At 45.4% G+C, this 19720-nt stretch overlaps 1 protein-coding gene across 1 annotated transcript in view; it reads right to left on the bottom strand.

Annotated features, from left to right (window-relative positions):
- The window catches only part of LOC129700896 (probable E3 ubiquitin-protein ligase HERC3), a 275970-nt gene that overhangs the window by 147009 nt on the left and 109241 nt on the right, over positions 1-19720 (bottom strand). The gene's annotated exons all lie outside the window — the stretch shown is intronic.

Genomic DNA, 19720 nt, shown 5'->3' with positions numbered 1-19720 from the left:
CTTCAGCCCATCGAGTCCGCACCGTGAGGCAGCAACTGTACTGCTGCACCAGGCAATAGTCCAGTAGGGGAACTGCAGTCTCTGTCATAGATGCGACGGGAGTTGCCTGTGGGGTGGATGGATAGTTGTTGAGCTGGTGTGTTCTTTCTGCTCCTTGTGCAATGGAGTTTGCTCTGGGACAGGTGATCCACCCGGACCAGACCTGTGCTGTACCTGGCAGGAAAATCTCAGACAGCCTTGTGCTGCTGAGAGATACCATTGCCTACGTGCAGGACAGACGGGTGGATGCCTGCCTAGTCAGCTTGGACCAGGAGAAGGCCTTCGACAGGATATCGCACACGTACATGAGGGACGTGCTCTCCAACATGGGCTTTGGGGATGGAATCCGAAATTGGATCCAACTGCTCTACATCGATATCTGTAGTGCAGTCCAAATCAATGGGTGGGAATCAGACAGCTTCCCCAACAGGTCTGGAGTCAGGCAGGGTTGCCCCGTCTCCCGTCTTGTTCATCTGTTGTATTGAACCTTTTGCGGAGTCCATCAGGAAGGACGTGAGCATAAGAGGAGTGACATTGTCAGGCAATGGTGGCACGGGTCAACCTCCCTGTACATGGACGATGTCGCCGTCTTCTGCTTGATTCATGGTCAGTCCGCAGATTGATTAGCATCTGTGACCAGTTTGGGTCAGCCTCGGGAGCCAGGGTGAACCACAGGAAGAGCGAGGCCATGCTCTTTGGCAACTGGCCCGACCGATCTTCCGTCCGGTTTCACCATCAAGCCTGGCCTTGAGGATACTGGGGATCTGGTTCAGGGGAGACTGAAGTGTGTGACAAGAATTGGCTGGAGCGGATAGCCAAGGTGGGGAAGAAACTGGAGCTGTGGAAGCAGCACTCCCTCTATAACGGGGGGGAAATGGTCATCGGGTGTGAGGTGCTCTCGGGGCTGCTGTACTTGGCACAAGTGTGGCCTGTCCCTCCCTCCATGCCACAAGGATTACCCGGGCTGTCTTCCACTTCATCTGGGGGTCGAGGATTGACCGGGTGCGACGGGCCACAATGCACAAGTCGGCAGACAATGCAGATGCCACGCAATGTGCCAGCCAGTTGGACATTGCCGCCCCATCTGTCATTCTTGGAAAGGTTCTTCCGGTCAACACCTTTGACCACACGTCCATTGGGCAGTGGTTAGAATGGAACATCCTGCAGGCACTGCAGATAAATGACTCCATGGATCCTGTGGTGAGCAGACTGCCCAGCTTGTCTGGCGAAATGCCTCATTGCCAGAACTAACCACCAAGTACCAAGACCTGGCTTGGCTGGCGGTGAGGGGAGCCCTTCAATCAGATCCTTCCTGCACAGTCGGAACCTCAATAGCAGTGCACGCTGCCCTTGGGACAGCTGCGATGGAGAGGAGATGGTTGCCCAGAGTGTGGATTTGTAAAGAAAGCCTGGAGATGTTTGCAAGGGTCCCTGTCACTATTTATTCCAAACAGCTCTGTCATAGAGGACTCTTTGATTTACGGATTGTTCCCAGGGACGCTTTCAGAGACTGACTTCAACTGCTGCTGGATGGTCATCAACTCGGTGAAAGACGCTCTTTCATCTGCCCGAGCTTTGTTGACCTCCCAACGGAGCGAGATGTCCGTCGGGAAATGTTGCCGACTGGCCTGCTGCAGACGGCAAGAGTCATCATCATCGGTGGTCACTCAAAACAAGTATGACTGTCCTCTCCTCTCCATAGGGTCTGCAGATGGCCGTAGAGGCCGATCCGCGATCCACACACCTTGGTGCAACGTGGGCAGTGGAGACTGGCCTTGGTTGGTAGCCGTCGAGCCCCCTTCTCTCTCTCCTTACGGTGCTGTCACTTTGTCTCTGCCACAAAGTGTAGGTCCATTTCATGATGTGCAGCTCCTTCCTACACGGATTTCCTCCAGGAGCGCCTGTCCAGTGTAATGTGCTCCCAGTTGCTTGATGCGATGTGGAATTTCTTCAGACTGTACTTGATGTTGTCCTTGAAGCATTTCTTTGGCCCGCCGGGCGCTCGCCGACCTTCAATTGAGAGTACAGGATTTGTTTAGGGAGACGGGTGTTGGACATGCGGATGACATGGCCAGTCCATCGAAGATTGTGTTGCATTATGTTTGAGCCTTTAGGTCTCGGCCTTCAAAGTCATTTTTCCTGAGTCTGGCGTAGGCTCCGCTGGCACAACTCAGGCGACGGTTGACATCAGAGTCGATGTCAGCTTTTGAGGAAAGAATGTTGCCAAGGTTGGGGAAGTGGTCAACATTTTCAGGAGAGGTGTCGTCCACTTTTATAGTAGACTAGCATACGGCTGGTTGGGTGGAGGTTGATGTAGGACCTTGGTCCTTGTGATGTTTAAGGCTAGGCCCATGGCTCTGTATGCCTTGGCAAAGGCATTCATGATGCCCTGTAGGTCTTCTGCAGTGTGTGCTGCAATGGCGCAGTTGTCCGCGTACTGAAGCTCCATGATGGCAGTGTTACTGACTTTGCTCTTGGCCTTCAACATATTAAGGTTGAAGAGCCCACCGTCAGTTCTGTAGAGGATCGAGGTCCCCTGTGGCAGCTCTTCACCTATGAGGTGAAGTATGGCAGCAATGAAGATGACAAACAGGGTGGGTGTGATGATGCATCCCTGTTTGACCTCCGTTTCCACAGTGAAGGGCTCAGACTCAGAGCCGCAGTTGGTGAACACTGTGACCGACGTCATCATGTAGAATGGCATACATGCTCATCATATGTGCTAAGGAACGCACTGAAGCTAGGTGCAGCCAACGCCTAGCCTCTGTGGGGGAGGACTACAATCTAGGGTCCTTCTGCTGCTGGACATGGGCGGCAGGGTGTGGTGGAGACGCCCCTCAAAAATAAGGGAAGGGATTCCACGCCAGTGGGCCACATGAATGGCAATGGTGGGGGATAAATTTGTGTACATTTTGTAAACAGTATTGAATGTAGGTATGGCCTCCGAGAATGTTGGATGGGGGTTTTGTAAGGATTATATATTGTATATATTTAATTCTCGAATAAAGTATATTTTGAATTTTTTTAAATGTAACTGGTGGGTGTTCATGTGGCAACCACTAGGATATGTGATCAAAATGGTGACATGGTACAGAAAGATAATCAGTGTGAAAATGGCCAGATCTTTGGCATTCAAACTTGCATCTCCAATGTGTTGTGTGATATTATGTGTGCATGTGAGGGTAATCTATCTGTGAGTGAGTGGGGATTGTAGACCTTTCAGTTATCTGGGCTATCGCTTTTGTTTTTCATTGCACGCCATGTTCCATTAGATATTCCACTATCTTCTCTCGTCTCTTATTCCAATTCCATTCATTGTGATATCTTTGTTCCATTAATTCACCTGACTCTGAATTCTGTTCAAAGATCAAGTCAGACATAAATGATATTGAGAATTATCCCATCAATGACTTGACCGGCTTGGAAATTTTGCCATTTTGCCATCTCAAGTTTGAGAATATAGTGTTATGTCTTTATAGTGTTACAGTTGCAGAGGAAGTGCAGGAAAAAAATTCTAAAGGGCCTATCCCACGAGCATGCGACTGCATGCGGCAAGCGCGACCAAACCGGAGGCGTGGGCCGCGCGGGGACCGCGCGGGGACCGTGCGGAGGTCGAATGATCCCGTACGAGTTGACGTGAAGTTCGAGCAAAGTCCGCGGGAAGTTTGCGCTAGGCGTACGCCGTCAAGACGCTGCATACGGTGTCGAGATGCTGCGCACGCCCGTCGAGGCGGTGCGTACGGCATCAATGTGGCTGCGGGCCGGCAGGCCATTGCCGCGCATAATTTTTGGACAGTGTCAGTTTTTCGGAGCCGTGCGCGATGTCGGGACCAGCTCTGCACAACTCCATACGGCTCTGGCGATCGAAGTGGGACCGGCCCCACGAGGCCGTACGGCTCAAGCGACCACGTTAGGTCGCGCTTGCCGCGTGCAGTCGCATGCTCGTGGGACAGGCCTTTAAGTGCTCCACTGATGTAGGTTGGGAGATTGGGACTAAGATAATTTTAAAGCCTGACAATTTTGCTCTGGACTTATAGAAACTCAAGGCATTGCAAAATTTGGCTTCCATCAGCTCCAGTAAATATTGAAGGAAGTGCAGTTGAGCTGTTATTATTTTATGTATCATTTATCATAAGATGATAAGTCATAGGAGTAGAATTAGGCCATTTGGCGCATCGTCTACTTTGCCATTCAATCACGGCTGATCTATCTTTCCCTCCAAATCCCATTCTCCTGCCTTCTCCCCATAACCTCTGACACCTGCACTCATTTATGTTTTTGTGTGTGTTTGAGTCAATGCCTGTGATGCTGTTTGAGGCATTTTGAGAGATTAGGTTTTGAAATAATTATGATTCTAAAGCTACTGTTTGATAAAGCTTTTTGACGCAAGGAACTGCAGATGCCGGTAAACAAAAAAAAAAACAGAAAGTGCTGGAGTAACTCTGCAGGACCAGCAGCATCTCCTGAGGATATGGATACGTGACATTTTGGGTTACGACCCTTCTTCAGACAAAAACATTTGTCTGGTTGTTTCACAAGCAGACCAGGTTTTATGAAAGGTAAAATGACCATCAATGCTGAAAGAAATAAGAAATGAATAGGGTGAGAAGGCAGCTCTCTGAGATGTTAAAACTCACCTCTTTTTATATCTGTTGATATATTTAAACATTTGCAAACTATTAAAATGATATTCATCAGTTTTACCAAGCTTTACTTAATTCAGCTTTAATATTAGTTATGAAAGCAGCATACAAGTTGTTTTATTTCCTATCTGTCAGAATGAAGACAAAAGTTCACAGAGCATTATAGTTAGAGGTTACCTAAACTTATCCAAAGTTGTATCATCATGCACCAGAAATGGACAAGGCAGGTGTTAAAAACAGGATGGTTCAGAAGGCTTTTGGAACATTGGCCTTCATCAGTCAGGGTATTGAGTATAGAAGTTGTTATGTAATGTTACAGTTGTACAAGATATTACAGTTGCACAGGGCGTTGGTGAGGCTGGATTTGGAGCAGTGTTCAGTTTTGGTCACCCTGTTGTGGAATGATGTTGTTAAGCTGCAATGAATGCAGATCAGATTTATGAGGAATGTTGCTTCAGAAATGTGGGGCTGAGCTAGAGGGAGAGGGTGGGGAGGCTAGGACTTTATTCCTTGGAGCACGGGAGGCTAAGGAGCGATCTTATAGAGGTGTATAAGATCATGAGGGGAATAGAGAGAGTAAATGTGCACAGCCCTTTACCCAGAGTGGTTGGAATCAAGAACCAGAGGACATAGGTTTAAGGTGAAAGGGGAAACATTTCACAGGAACCAGGGGGGTAACTTTTTCACACACTGGGTATATGGAAAGAGCTGCCAGAGCAGGTAGTTGAGGCAGGTACTATAACAACATTTGATAAGATAGTACATAAATAAGTTTGGTTTAGAGGGATATGGGCCAAAAACAGACAACTGGGACATGTTGGTCGGCATGGTCAAGTTGGGCCAATGGGCCTGTTTCCACATTGTATAACTCTATGATTCTATCTCTAATCGAGCAAAATATTAAATTTCAGTATTTCCTCTTCGAGTTGACCTGTTCTGTAATTGAGTTTTGTTTCTGATTCAACCCAGTGTTTTTCTCCATTACTCTCATGCTTTCAGTTTCAGTTTCAGTTTCCTTTCATCATTCTTGCTGAACTCCAGCCATAAGGATTGGAAATGGAAACCAAGCTGTCACATTAGAAAGGATACGAGTCACAGATGATGCACAGTGACACACCCTTGTCTCTGGGTCACAAGTCCGTCAGTTCAAATCCCACTCTTGGACTCAAATTGAACTGACACTAATGCAGTCCCGACAGGAGCGCCGACACACAGCCAGAAGGACCATCTTTTGGATAATGTTTAGGTTTAAGTTTATTATTGTCACATGTATAAATGCACAGTGACCATCCTTTGTTTGCAGCTGTCCAAGTCTTTGGCGAGACCAAACTTGTAGTTTACTTTAAATCAATTTACGTTAGTATTGGCACGTGAACCAAAGTACAGCGAAAAGCTTTGTTTTGTCGGTAATCCACTCAAATCACACCAGGAGTACAATCATACACAAGTTAAGGATTGAAGGATTTTAGTGGATAACTAGACCATGTGGGCCCCGTTCCTCCAACGCAATAATCCACCACTCACCTGTTCTCCTAACGCAACCCGTTTGCATCACTCACCCGTTCCGCCAACGTAAACTGTTCCCCCAACGCAATATTCCACCACTCACCCATAGCACCAATGGGAGGCCTGGTCCCCCAACGCAACCCGTTCCCCAACGTAAGATTCCACCGCTCACCAGTTGGGTCCCTGTCTCATGGGAAGCCTGGTCCACCAATACAACCGGTTCCCCCAACGCAACATTCGACCACTCACCCAAATGCAGATCAGATTTATGAGGGTTGTTGCTTTGGAAATGTGGGGCTGAGCTAGAAGTTTATTCAAGCGCTTTATTCTAGAACTTTATTCCAGGCTAGGACTTTATTCCTTGGAGCACAGGAGGCTAAGGGGCGATCTTATAGAGGTGTATAAGATCATGAGGGGAATAGAGAGAGTAAATGCACACAGTCCTTTACCCAGAGTGGGGGCAATCAGGAACCAGGGGACATAGATTTAAGGTGAGAGGGGAACCATTTCACAATTCACAGGAACTTGAGGGGTAACTTTTTCACACAGAGGGTGGTGGGTATATGGAAAGAGCTGCCAGAGCAGGTAGTTGAGGCAGGTTCTCTAACAACATTTGAAAGACATTTAGGCAAATACATGGATTGGAAAGGTTTAGAGGGATATGGGCCAAACGTAGGCAAGAGGGATTAGTTGGTCGGCAATTCAAATTGCTGGACATTTGAGAACATCAGTTTAATTTTGTTTTATACGGCATGGGAACAGGGCCTTCAGCCCACTAAGTCCGCACCGAACAGTGATCCCTCATACCAGGGCTGCCAACGTTGGGTGAGAATTGCGAGTGAGAAATTGCGAGAGACCAAGCCCGAGGGAGAATAGCGGGGGAGGGGGGAGCGGTGGGGGGGGGGGGGGGGGGGAGAAGGAGTGGGGGGGGGGGGGGGGGGAGGGTGTCCCCTCTCCCATTAGTACAGAACTTTTGCATTTTTTCTGCTTGAAATAGTGCAATATGGTGCATAGTGTAGCAAGTCTTTTAACCAACACTTGAATGCAATATATATGCTTTAAATTGGATTAAGGTTAGAGTAAATTCCATTCCTAATTATATTCCACTGTAGAGCCCAGGCTCTGATCAACAGGTGCAGCACATGAATGATCTTAGTGTATTCATGTATGGAAATCAGATTATAATCAAACACTTATGTTGACCAACCTGGGTCTCACTACACACCTGGTATTACTCCTGGCCCTGACTCCAGTTGCATACCTTCTCTCATTCCTGACCCTGAGTCCAGCCTTACACCTGGTCCCCTATTCTACCCTGATCATAGCTGCTTACCTGCTTAGGTTTCCAGTGCTGAACACACCCCTGGTCCCACCTGGAATAGTACCAGATGACTGCACATCTAGTACTATTCCAGACCTTGACTCTAGATGCACACTTGGCCTTGCTCCTAGCCTCTTTGCACTGACAATATATCTGGCCCACACATAAAGCCCCATACCTGACCCCCTGGACTTAACCTATTATGTTCAAGTCCACAGGTGCTTATCTAATGCAATAATCTTTTATGGGGCACTTCACAGGCCAAATTATGTGAGGTTATCCACTTTGGTAGCAAAAACAGGAAAGTAGACTATTATCTGAATGGTGGCCGATTAGGAAAAGGAGAGATGTGACGAGACCTGGGTGTCATGGTACACCAGTCATTGAAAGTAGGCATGCGGTGCAGCAGGCAGTGAAGAAAGCGAATGGTATGTTAGCATTCATAGCAAAAGGATTTGAGTAGGGAGGTTCTACTGCAGTTGTACAGGGTCTTGGTGAGACCACACCTGGAGTATTGCGTACGGTTTTGGTCTCCTAATCTGAGGAAAGACATTCTTGCCATAGAGGGAGTACAGCGAAGGTTCACTAGACTGATTCCTGGGATGGCAGGACTTTCATGTGAAGAAAGACTGGATAGACTTGGCTTGTACTCACTAGAATTTAGAAGATTGAGGGGGGATCTTATAGAAACTTACAAAATTCTTAAGGGGTTGGACAGGCTAGATGCAGGAAGATTATTCCCGATGTTGGGGAAGTCCAGACCAAGGGGTCACAGTTTAAGGATAAGAGGGAAGTCTTTTACACAGAGAGTGGTGAATCTGTGGAATTCTCTGCCACAGAAGGTAGTTGAGGCCAGTTCATTGGCTATATTTACGAGGGAGTTAGATGTGGCCCTTGTGGCTAAAAGGATCAGGGGTTATGGAGAGAAGGCAGGTATGGGATACTGCGTTGGATGATCAGCCATGATCATATTGAATGGCGGTGCAGGCTCGAAGGGCCGAATGGCCTACTCCTGCACCTATTTTCTATGTTTCTATACCCCTGGATATTCCGGATTAATAAATTAAGGTTTTGTCAACTAATTACAAATCAGGCTAATTACAATCAATAACATTAGCCAACTCCGAAACATGAAGCGTTGAGCATTGGGATCCAGACATCACGGATAACTGGAGGCGCAGGGGCGAAACTGACGGAGGATTATTTTTTGTATGTGATGGCTGGTGGGGTGAAAGGTGAGGACTAGGGGGACTCGGCCCTTGTTGCGAGTGCGGGGATGGGGAGAGAGAGCAGTGTTGCGGGGTATGGAAGAGACCCTGGTGCGAGCCTCATTTATGGTGGAGGAGGGGAACCCCCGTTCCCTGAATAGTGAGGACATTTCAGATGTCCTGGTGTGGAACGCCTCATCCGTGGAGCAGATACGGCGTAGACGGAGGAATTGGGAGTAGGGGATGGAGTCCTTACAGGAAGCAGGGTGGGAAGAAGTGTAGTCCAGATAGCCATGGGAGTCAGTGGGTTTATAGTGTATGTCGGTTAGAAGTCTATCACCTGCAATGGAGATAGTGAGGTCAAGGAATGGTAGGGAAGTGTCGGAGATGGTCCAGGTGTATTTCAGTGCCGGGTGGAAATTAGTGGTGAAGTGGATGAAGTCAGTCAGTTGTGTGCGGGTGCAGGAGGTGGCACCAAAGCAGTCGTCGATGTAGCGGAGGTAGAGGTTGGGGATGGGGCCCTGGTATGTATGGAACAAGGATTGTTCGACGTAACCTACAAATAGGCAGGCATAGCTGGGGCCCATGCGTGTGCCCATAGCTACGCCTTGTATTTGGAGGAAGTGGGAGGAGTCGAACTCGAAGTTATTGAGGGTAAGGACCAGCTCCGCTAGGCGGAGGAGAGTGTCAGTGGCTGGGTATGGGTTGCTTCTCTGGTCGAGGAAGAACCGGAGGGCTGTGAGACCATCGTGGTGGGGGATGGAGGTGTATAGTGATTGGACGTCCATGGTGAGGCATGGACCTCATATACCTCTATCATATACCTCATATACCTCATATACCCGCATATACCTCCAACGTGACCCCACTACTGGCCACATCTTCCCATCTCCCCCCATATCTGCCTTCCGCAAAGACCGCTCCCTCCATAACTCCCTTGTCAATTCTTCCCTTCCCTCTCGGTCCACCCCCTCCCCGGGCACTTTCCCTTGCGGCCGCAGCAGATGCAACACTTGTCCCTTTACCTCCCCCCTCAACTCCTTTCAGGGACCCAAGCAATCGTTCCAGGTGCGACAGAGGTTTACCTGCATCTCTTCCAACCTCATCTATTGCGTCCGCTGCTCTAGATGTCAGCAGATCTATATCGGTGAGACCAAGCGGAGGTTGGGCGATCGTTTCGCCGAACACCTCCGCTCGGTCCGCAATAACCTAGCTGACCTCCCGGTGGCTCAGCACTTCAACTCCCCCTCCCACTCCGTCTCCGACCTCTCTGTCCTGGGTCTCCTCCATGGCCACAGCGAGCAGCACCGGAAATTGGAGGAACAGCACCTCATATTCCGTTTGGGGAGTCTGCACCCCGGGGGCATGAACATCGACTTCTCCCAATTCTGTTAGTCCTTGCTGTCTCCTCCCCTTCCTCAGCTCCCCTGCTGTCTCCTCCCACCCTCCAGCCTTCCGGCTACTCCTCCTTTTCCCTTTCTTGTCCCCACCCACCCCCACCCCTGATCAGTCTGAAGAAGGGTTTCGGCCCGAAACGTTGCCTATTTCCTTCGCTCCATAGATGCTGCTGCACCCGCTGAGTTTCTCCAGCTTTTCTGTGTAAACATCACGGATAACTGGCCTCAGTTCCCCGCTCACATCTGGCAGTGTTCTCCGTGGAGTGTTTTTGAAAGGGGGGAGGCTGAGCAATCACTGATCACTGGCTTTGGGGGTACCCGGTGAGGGAGTGCAGCAACCGAGTGGGGAGAGGGTGTGGAAGAAGGGTGTCCCCCCTCCCAGGGTAAGAACATTTTGAAATTTGATGTATTCAAATCATATTTTAGTTCATTATAGAAGTATGATTTCAATGTTTTTTGTATGAAGTATTTTTAAGAGGTAACTTTTTAAGGGGTAACTTTATCCACACAAAGGGTGGTGGGTGAGGCAGGGATCCCGACATTTAAGAAAAACTTAGACTGATACATGGATAGGACAGGTTTGGAGGTATGGACCAAAAGCAGGTAGCATAGCTGGGACATGTTGGCGGTTGTGGGCAAGTTGCGCCGAAGGGCCTGTTTTCACATTGTATCACTCTATGACTACATTATACGTCCTTCATGCATGAATGCTTCAAAATCAAGTGATCGAGTTTTATTGCCGTATACTCAAGCATAGAAACATAGGAGCAGGAATAGGCCATCGACCCTTCGAGCCAGCACTGCCATTCCATATGATCATAGCTATTCATCTAAAATCTTTCCTGTTTTTTCCCCATATCCCTTGATTTCATTAGCCCCAAGAACTAAATGTAACTCTCTCTTGAAAACATCCAGTAAATTGGCCTGCACTGGTTTCTGTGGCAGAGAATTCCACAGATTCACAACTCTCTGTGTGAAGAAAGTTTGTCCTCATCTCAGTCCTAACTCCCCACCCTCCCCCCCCCCCCTTTATTCTTAAACTGTGACCCATGGTTCTGAACGCCCCCAACATCGGGAACATTTTTCCTGCAGTTACAGTAAGTGAAAATCTAGCAGGCAAGCAGGATGCTTTCTCCAACCACCCCCATTTGAAGTCCACTATCTTCCACTGTATCTACCCAGTGCTTGGTACTTACTTCCAGCAGCCACTGGTTGTCCTCCAGGATGCACCGAGCCACAGCCTGATGCATACCAGACACCTGGGCGAATTTGGCACAGAGACTCCCACGGCAGCGGCGCAACGCTTCCGATGCCTTGCACTGATGCTGCTCCATGGCCGGAGCTGCAGTGAGCGGCTCGCCAGCCCGGCAAACACTCGCCAGCCCCGCTCCCCGTCCACGTCTGTCCCCGTCGCTGCCTCTGCTTCCAACACCCATGACCCATGCAGTTGATATGAGTTTTTTAATTTTCGTTGATCACAGAATTTCTCACAACAGAGTGAGAGAAATTTGTGATCATGCGTGATTCTCACGCTCAATGCATGGGAGTTGGCAGCCCTGCCTCTCTATCCCCCTCTCTCTCTCTCTCTCTCTCTCTCTCCCCATTTCTCCATCCCACCTCACTCTCCCCTTGCTCTCTCTCCCCTCTCTCTTTCTCCTCTGTCTCTATCTCTTTCTCTTTGCCCCCCCCATCTCTCTCTCTTTCCCCCATTTCTCTCTTTCCCCCTCTCCCCCCTCTCACCCTCTTCCCCCTCTCCCTTTTACCACCCCTCTCTCTTCCCCCTCTCTCCCATTCTCTCCTAACCTCTCCTCCCTCTCCACCCCTTCTCTTTCTTCCCTCTCACCCCTCTCTCTCTCCCCCCCTCTTCTCTTACTCCATTCACACCCCCTATGTCTCTCCCCTCTCTCTCTCTCACCCCTCTCTCCCCCCCACTATCTCCTTCCCCCTCTATCTCTCTCCACCTCCCTTTGAGAGTCTGTCCCTTCGGCACAGAGACTCTCACGGCAGCGGCGCAACACTTCCGACTTGCACTGCTCCGTGGCCGGAGCTGCAGCGAGCGACTCGTCAACCCCGCAAACACTCGCCAGCCCCGGCCCCCTGCATATGTCCCCGTCCGCTGCTCCCATCCCTCCCTCAGCCCCGGCTCTCCAACACCCGCAGACCATGCAGGGTATCTGAGTTTTGAAATTTTCGTTGATCACAGAATTTCTCACCACAGAGCGCGAGAAATTTCTGATGAGCGTGAGGGTGTGAGAGTTTGCCTGAGGTCGTGATTCTCACGCTCAAAGCGTGAGAGTTGGCAGCCCTGCTCATACACCCATTCTATCCTAGATATGAAAGACAATTTTTCAGGCAATTAACCTACAATCCTGTATGTCATTGCACTGTGGGAGGAAACTGGAGCACCCGGAGAAAATCCACGTGGTCACAGGAAGAACGATAAAATTCCGCGCAGACAACGCCCGTAGTCACGATCGAACCCGAGTTTCTGGCGCTGCAATGCAGCAACTCTACCTCTACGCCACTGTGCCACCCACTAATTACTCTGTACGTGTTTGCAACTGCATCCCCAACTTCATGAACAACAGACTGTAATCAGTGTTAAAGAGGGAACTGCAGATGCTGGAGAATCGAAGGTTACACAGAAAAGCTGGAGAAACTCAGCGGGTGCAGCAGCATCTATGGAGCGAAGGAAATAGGCAACGTTTCGGGCCGAAACCCTTCTTCAGACTGATCAGGGGTGGGGGTGGGTGGGGACAAGAAAGGGAAAAGGAGGAGTAGCCGGAAGGCTGGAGGGTGGGAGGAGACAGCAGGGGAGCTGAGGAAGGGGAGGAGACAGCAAGGACTAACAGAATTGGGAGAAGTCGATGTTCATGCCCCCGGGGTGCAAACTCCCCAAACGGAATATGAGGTGCTGTTCCTCCAATTTCCGGTGCTGCTCGCTGTGGCCATGGAGGAGACCCAGGACAGAGAGGTCAGAGGCGGAGTGGGAGGGGGAGTTGAAGTGCTGAGCCACCAGGAGGTCAGCTAGGTTATTGCGGACCGAGCGGAGGTGTTCGGCGAAACGATCGCCCAACCTCCGCTTGGTCTCACCGATATAGTTGATATGTAATCAGTAACGTAAGGTGACAACACCACCTCCATGACTCTCATCACTGGTGCCCAGAAAGGCTGTTTACTCTGCCTCGTATACTCCCTGTACACTCATGACTGTGTGGCCAAAATCTGTTCTAACCCCATTTGCAGGTGATACCACTATTGTGCGATGGGTTTTAAACAATGACAAAACGGAGTTCATGATAGAGATAGAGCACTCAGTATCATGGTGTTAAGCCAACCTCTCCCTCAATGCCAACAAATGAAGGAGCTGGTCAATGACTTAAGGGAAAGGGATGCAGTGGTCCTTGCATTTATAAAAGAAATCTGAACTTTCTCTTCAGCTGTAACACTATATTATACACTATGGTTATTTTTCTCTGCACTACCCGTTGTACTTGTATAAGTTGATTATACTCATGTATGGTATAATTTAACTGGATAGCAGGCGAACAAAGTTTGTCACTGTATCTCAGTATCTTTTTACTTCTTAAGCCCTTTGCTCCTCTAGGGAGCATAGGTCATTGACAAATGTCCGTCACCTCACTCAGTTTGTTGGCAGTTCTTTCCAGATCTCCCCAGTTGAGCCCACTCTCAGACATTTCTGTCTGGACACCTCTTCTCCAGCTGTTCCTGGGGCGACCTCTTTTCCTTTTTCCTTGGGGGTTCCATTTCAGGGCTTGCTAGGTGGGTGATGTTTGTGGCAGGTTTCCTGAGGGTGTGTCCAATCCAACTCCATTTTCTCCTTCGAATTTGTTAGTCAATGGGCTCCTGGCTTGTTCTTTTCCACAGGTCCACATTGCTTACTTTGTCTCTCCACCAGATGTTAAGTATTCTCCTAAGGCAGTACATTAGCAAATTTGCAGATGACACAAAGCTGGGTGGCAGTGTGAACTGTGAGGAGGATGCTGTGAGAATGCAGGGTGACTTGGACAGGTTGGGGGAGTGGGCAGATGCATGGCAGATGAAGTTTAATGCGGATAAACGTGAGATTATCCACTTTGGTAGCAAAAACAGGAAGGCAGATTAATATTTAAATGGCATCAAGTTGGGAAAAGGGGAAGTACAATGGGATCTGGGGGTCCTTGTACATCAGTCTATGAAAGTAAGCATGCAGGCACAGCAGGAAGTGAAGAAACAGCCCTAGTGAGACCACACCTGGAGTATTGTGTGCAGTTTTGGTCCTCTAATTTGAGGAAGGACATTCTTGCTATTGAGGGAGTGCAGCGTAGGTTTAATAGATTAATTCCCGGGATGGCGGGACTGTCATATGCTGAGAGAATGGAGCAGCTAGGCTTGTACACTGGAGTTCAGAAGGATGAGAGGGTATCTCATTAAAACATAATAAAATTGTTAAGGGCTTGGACATGCTAGAGGCAGGAAACATGTTCCCGATGTTGGGGGAGTCCAGAACCAGGGGCCACAGTTTAAGAATAAGGAGTAAGCAATTTAGAACGGACACTTTTTCTCACAGAGAGTGGTGAGTCTGTGGAATTCTCTGCCTCAGAGGGCGGTGGAGGCAGGTTCTCTGGATGCTTTCAAGAGAGAGCTAGATAGGGCTCTTAAAAATAGCAGAGTCAGGGGATATGGGGAGAAGGCAGGAACGGGGTACTGATTGTGGATGTTCAGCCAAGATCACATTGAATGGCGGTGCTGGCTCGAAGGGCCAAATGACCTACTGAATCTATTGTTAATTGTCTTTTGTCTATTAATGAATGTTTGCAGCCTGTTTGTAGTGTGTTTTGTTGTTTTACATGTCTCTGATCCATACACCTGTTTCACATTTGAGTTAAAGATGCGTATTTTGGTGTTGATTGAGATGTGTTTTCAGCTCCAGATCCTCCTGAGCATGTTATTTTTTTTTAATTTTATTTTTATTAGAAGTACAGTAAATTACAATAATACACGTCCGATATATCTTATTACATTTGTTGTACCACTTCGTTTATCGAGATTTAAAAAAGATAGAAATAAAAGAAGTAAGGAAAGTAAGCAAGAATCGTGAAGGTGCAGGAAAGTGTTGGTAAAAGAAAGCCCCTTAGGGAAGAAGTTAGAGAAGGAAGTAAAGAAAGGAAATAAGACCCTAGAAAGAAAAGAAAAAAAATGAAAAAACAATCGCTCTATTGTAACACAAAACTCGTAAAAAAGGATATACCAACCGTGTTTTAAAAAAAATAATAATTTTATACCCCCCGTTACCAGATCCTGGTACCATTTATATTTTAAATTACTATTGCACCTTATGCTTGTAATAGTTCCATAAATGCAGACCACGTCTTTTGGAAGTGGTCTGCTTTGCCTGCTAGGAGGAGTCTCATCTCTTCCAAGTGTAGTGTTTAGAACATGTTTGAAATCCACTTTTTTTATTGTTGGTATTGGAGCATTTTTCCAAAATTTGTGTATAAGCTTTTTTCCCATTATTAGCCCGTAATTAAGTAAGTTCTTTTGAAACACGTTTAATTCGGGGTTACCTTCCGATATTCCAAAAATGATCCATTCTGCTTTTGGTACAAGTTTTATCTTAAATCATTTTGTGAAGATTTCAAATATTTTGTTGCAAAATGTTTGGATTTTTATACAAAAAACAAAAGAGTGCGCTATGGTAGCTTCTTGTGACTGACATTTATCACAAATGGGTGAGACATTGGGGAAAAGTTTATTTATTTTAGTTTTTGAATAATTTAGTCTATGTAATGTTTTATATTGAATTAGAGTATATCGTACGTTGATCGAGCATTTATGCACATATAGTAAGTGTTTATCCCAGCTCTCTTTTGAAATTTTTATAGCTAGTTCTTGTTCCCAGTCTCTTCTAATACCATCGGTTGTAGGTATTTCTATATTTAAAATAATGTTGTATAAGTATGATATTAGATTTGCTGATTCAACCTTTGTCTTCATGGCTTCATCCAGTAAGTCTGGGGATATGTTCTGATAGTCTTTTGTGTATTTTTTCAGATAGTCACGGATTTGAAGATATTTAAAATATTGATCATTTTTCAATTTATATTTCAGTTGTAATTGTTGAAATGATAATAATTTTCCTAATTCATACAAGTCTCCGAGCATTTTGATTCCCATTCTTTCCCATTGTGTAAACGATTTATCTATAATTGAAGGTTTAAACGACGGGTTATTGACTATTGGCATTAAAAGAGATAGATTTCTTAATTTTAGATTCTGTTTTATTTGTTTCCAAGTTCTAATTGTGCTATGTATCATTGGATTTTTATTATAATTTTTGTTATTCAGATTCATTGGTGAGAGGAGAGTCGCTCCTGTATTACACGGAGAGCAGTCCTCTCTTTCCATTACAATCCAGTCCACCTGCTGGGCAGAGTTGTCCAGCAGGTGAATCATATTTTTAATATTTACATAAAATTAGGGAGCGCTAGACCACCCATCTCTTTTGGTTTACTAAGGTGTGCTCTTTGTATTATGTGGGATTTATAATCCCATATAAAATTTGTAATGTCTGAGTCTAGTTTTTTGAAAAACTTTTTTGGAAGATATATTGGAATTGATTGAAATAAATATAGGATTTGTGTTAAAAAGATCATTTTTATAGCATTTATTCGACCTATTAAAGACATCGGGAGCGTTTTCCAGAATTTGATTAGATTATTTAGTTTCTTAAGTAAGGGGCTATAATTGGCATTAAACATAGCATGATAGTTTCTAGTGATTTCAATTCCTAAATATTTAAATTTTTCTGTGGCTATTTTAAAGGGGAATTTCAAGAGATGTGTTGATTCTTTCGGTTTTATCGACATAATTTCACTTTTGTTCCAGTTTATTCTGTATCCTGAGAAAGATCCAAAGTCCTCAATTAGATTTAATATGTTTGGTATACTGATTTGGGGTTTTGTGATATACAGTAATACATCGTCTGCATATAAGGGTATTTTGTTATTTGAATATTTTGTATTATAACCGTAAATATCCAGGTGTGTTCTAATTTTTTCAGCTAAAGGTTCAATTACCAGAGCAAATAACAGCGGTGATAATGAACATCCTTGTCTATTGCCCCTTGTTAATTGGAATTTCGTAGATAGTATATTATTAGTTAATATTCTAGCCGTGGGTTTGTTATATAATAATTTTATCCATGTGATGAAGTTCTCTCCCATTTGAAATTTTTGCAATACTTTAATCATATAATCCCAATCTACTTGATCAAATGCTTTTTCTGCGTCCAATGAAATGATAGCTAACTCTTGACTTGAGGTTTGTGAGAGTGCATTATGTTAAGCAGACGTCTCAGGTTATTAAATGAATGTCTCTTAGTTATAAATCCCATTTGATCCTCATTTATTAATTTACTAACATATTGAGTCTTCTAGCTAGTGTTATCGCTAATATTTTTTGGTCTGTATTTAACAAAGCAATAGCTCTATATGAGCCTGGTTCTTCTATATCTTTATCTTTTTTAAGTATTAATGTGATCGTTGATTCTGCTAGTGCTTCAGGTAAGATTTGTTCTTTAAAAGCATATGTATACATTTTCTGTAGACGTGGTGTAACTATGTCGTAAAAACATTTATAAAATTCATTACTGAATCCGTCTGGTCCTGGTGTTTTTCCATTCTTAAGTGAGTTTATTGTGTCTTCTATTTCCTTAGATGTAATCTGTGCTCCCAGTGTCCTGAGCATGTTAAACACCACCCTAGCCTTATTGAGTCTATTTTTTTATGTCTGCCTCCGCCCTTCCGTGATGTCCACAACACTGCCTAGGTATGTGAATGTTTCTACTTCCTCTAGAGCAGTGCTGTGCATAAGGTTAGGGTTGCTGGTTTTGGAGTGGATCCTCATCACCTGTGCCTTTGCTGCATTGGGTGCAAGACCAAGTTTTGTTGCAGCTTGTGAGAGTCTGTCCGTCTTCTCCTGCATTTGAATCTGTGTGTGTGAAAGGAGAGCTGTGTCATCTGCAGTCAAGATCATCTAACTGCTCCCCGGCAGAGTAAAAAAAAATAACATTGTACCTATATAACAGTATTTTAAACATATCATTACCATCAACAGAGGCACTTAGAGAAGACTGGGAAAAATAATTAATGACAAAAATCTCAAAAGAAACATGGGAAAAGTGTTTGATATATATATACATAAATGTTCGATCAACGCTAGAGATAATTTAATACCATTTAAAATATTACATAGATTATATTATTCAAAAACTAGGTTGAATAAATTTTATCCAAATATTTCTCCCATCTGTGATAAATGCCTTTCTCAAAATGCCAATATTACACACTCATTTATTTCTTGTACAAAACATAAATTTTGGTGTGACATATTTGATATATTCACAAAGCTATTTAAGATAAAAATGGAACCAATACTGAAATGATTATATTTGGAGTACGTGGAGACGGGAACAAATTAAATACCCACCAAAACTCATTCTTCAATTATGGGTTAATAATAGCAAAAACACTCATACTTAAATTTTGGAAAAATGCTAATATACCAACATTTAAAATGTGGATCAGTAATATGCTTGACACAGCACATTTGGAAGAAATGAGACTCCTCCTAATAGACAAACAAGACCAATTCTTAATGAGTTGGTCCCCATTTATTGATCTCTTGGATTCATGTGGTGCAACAGTATTGTGAAAATTTTAAGTTTCAGGTATGGGTGAAAGACAATCTAGAACATAAAAAATCATCTCCTTGTGGCGATTCAATAAACTCCCTCCTGCTTTCCCTCCTCACTTATTTATTTTCATCACTATTTTCTTTATCTGCCATTTACTCACACACTAGCCTATCCTTCAATCTCTACTACCACTTTTTTCCTTTTCTCTTCTTACTTTTCTCTTTAAATAAAAAAGGAAGTTGTACAGAGAATGAATTATGTTAGCATAATTTTGAGTATCTGTAAAAAGGTACCACTGTATTGTACTTACTTCTAAGAAATAAAATGATTATTTTTTTAAATGCTCCCACATTGTCCATTTATTTCCCCCTCATTTGTTTCCCTCATGGTTCAGTCAATTGCCAGGAGGAACAGGAATGGTGACAAGAGACATCCCTGCTTGACGCCCGTCCTGACACTAAAGCTCTGAGAGAGCTGGCCTGCATGCATAATTTTGCATGAGGTTCCATCATATGAGTTATTGATTGTTTATGATCTTGGTGGGAATTCCATAGTGGTCCATTAGGCACCATGGTGTTGTCCTGTCTAAGCTGCCAAACGCTTTCTCAAAGTCGATGAAGTTGATGTGCAGGGTCGTGTTCCATTCAATAGATTGCTCAATGATGACGCGTAACGATGCTATGTGGTCTGTGCATGAGCGATCCTTCCCGAATCCTGCTTGCTGGTCCCGTAGCCTCTTGTCTGCAGCTTCCTGAAGACGGTTGAGGATGACCCGGTTGAGAATATTACTGGGTGCAGAAAGTAGGGTGATCCCTCGGTAGTTGTCACATTTTCTTAGGTCACCTTTTTTTGGCAGTTTCACGATGTATCCCTCTGCCCATTCTATGGGTGTCTTTTCCTCTTCCCAA

Source organism: Leucoraja erinacea, chromosome 1, assembly GCF_028641065.1.
Source record: "Leucoraja erinacea ecotype New England chromosome 1, Leri_hhj_1, whole genome shotgun sequence".
NCBI lineage: Eukaryota > Metazoa > Chordata > Chondrichthyes > Rajiformes > Rajidae > Leucoraja > Leucoraja erinaceus.
This window is presented reverse-complemented; position numbering and strand designations above follow the sequence as displayed.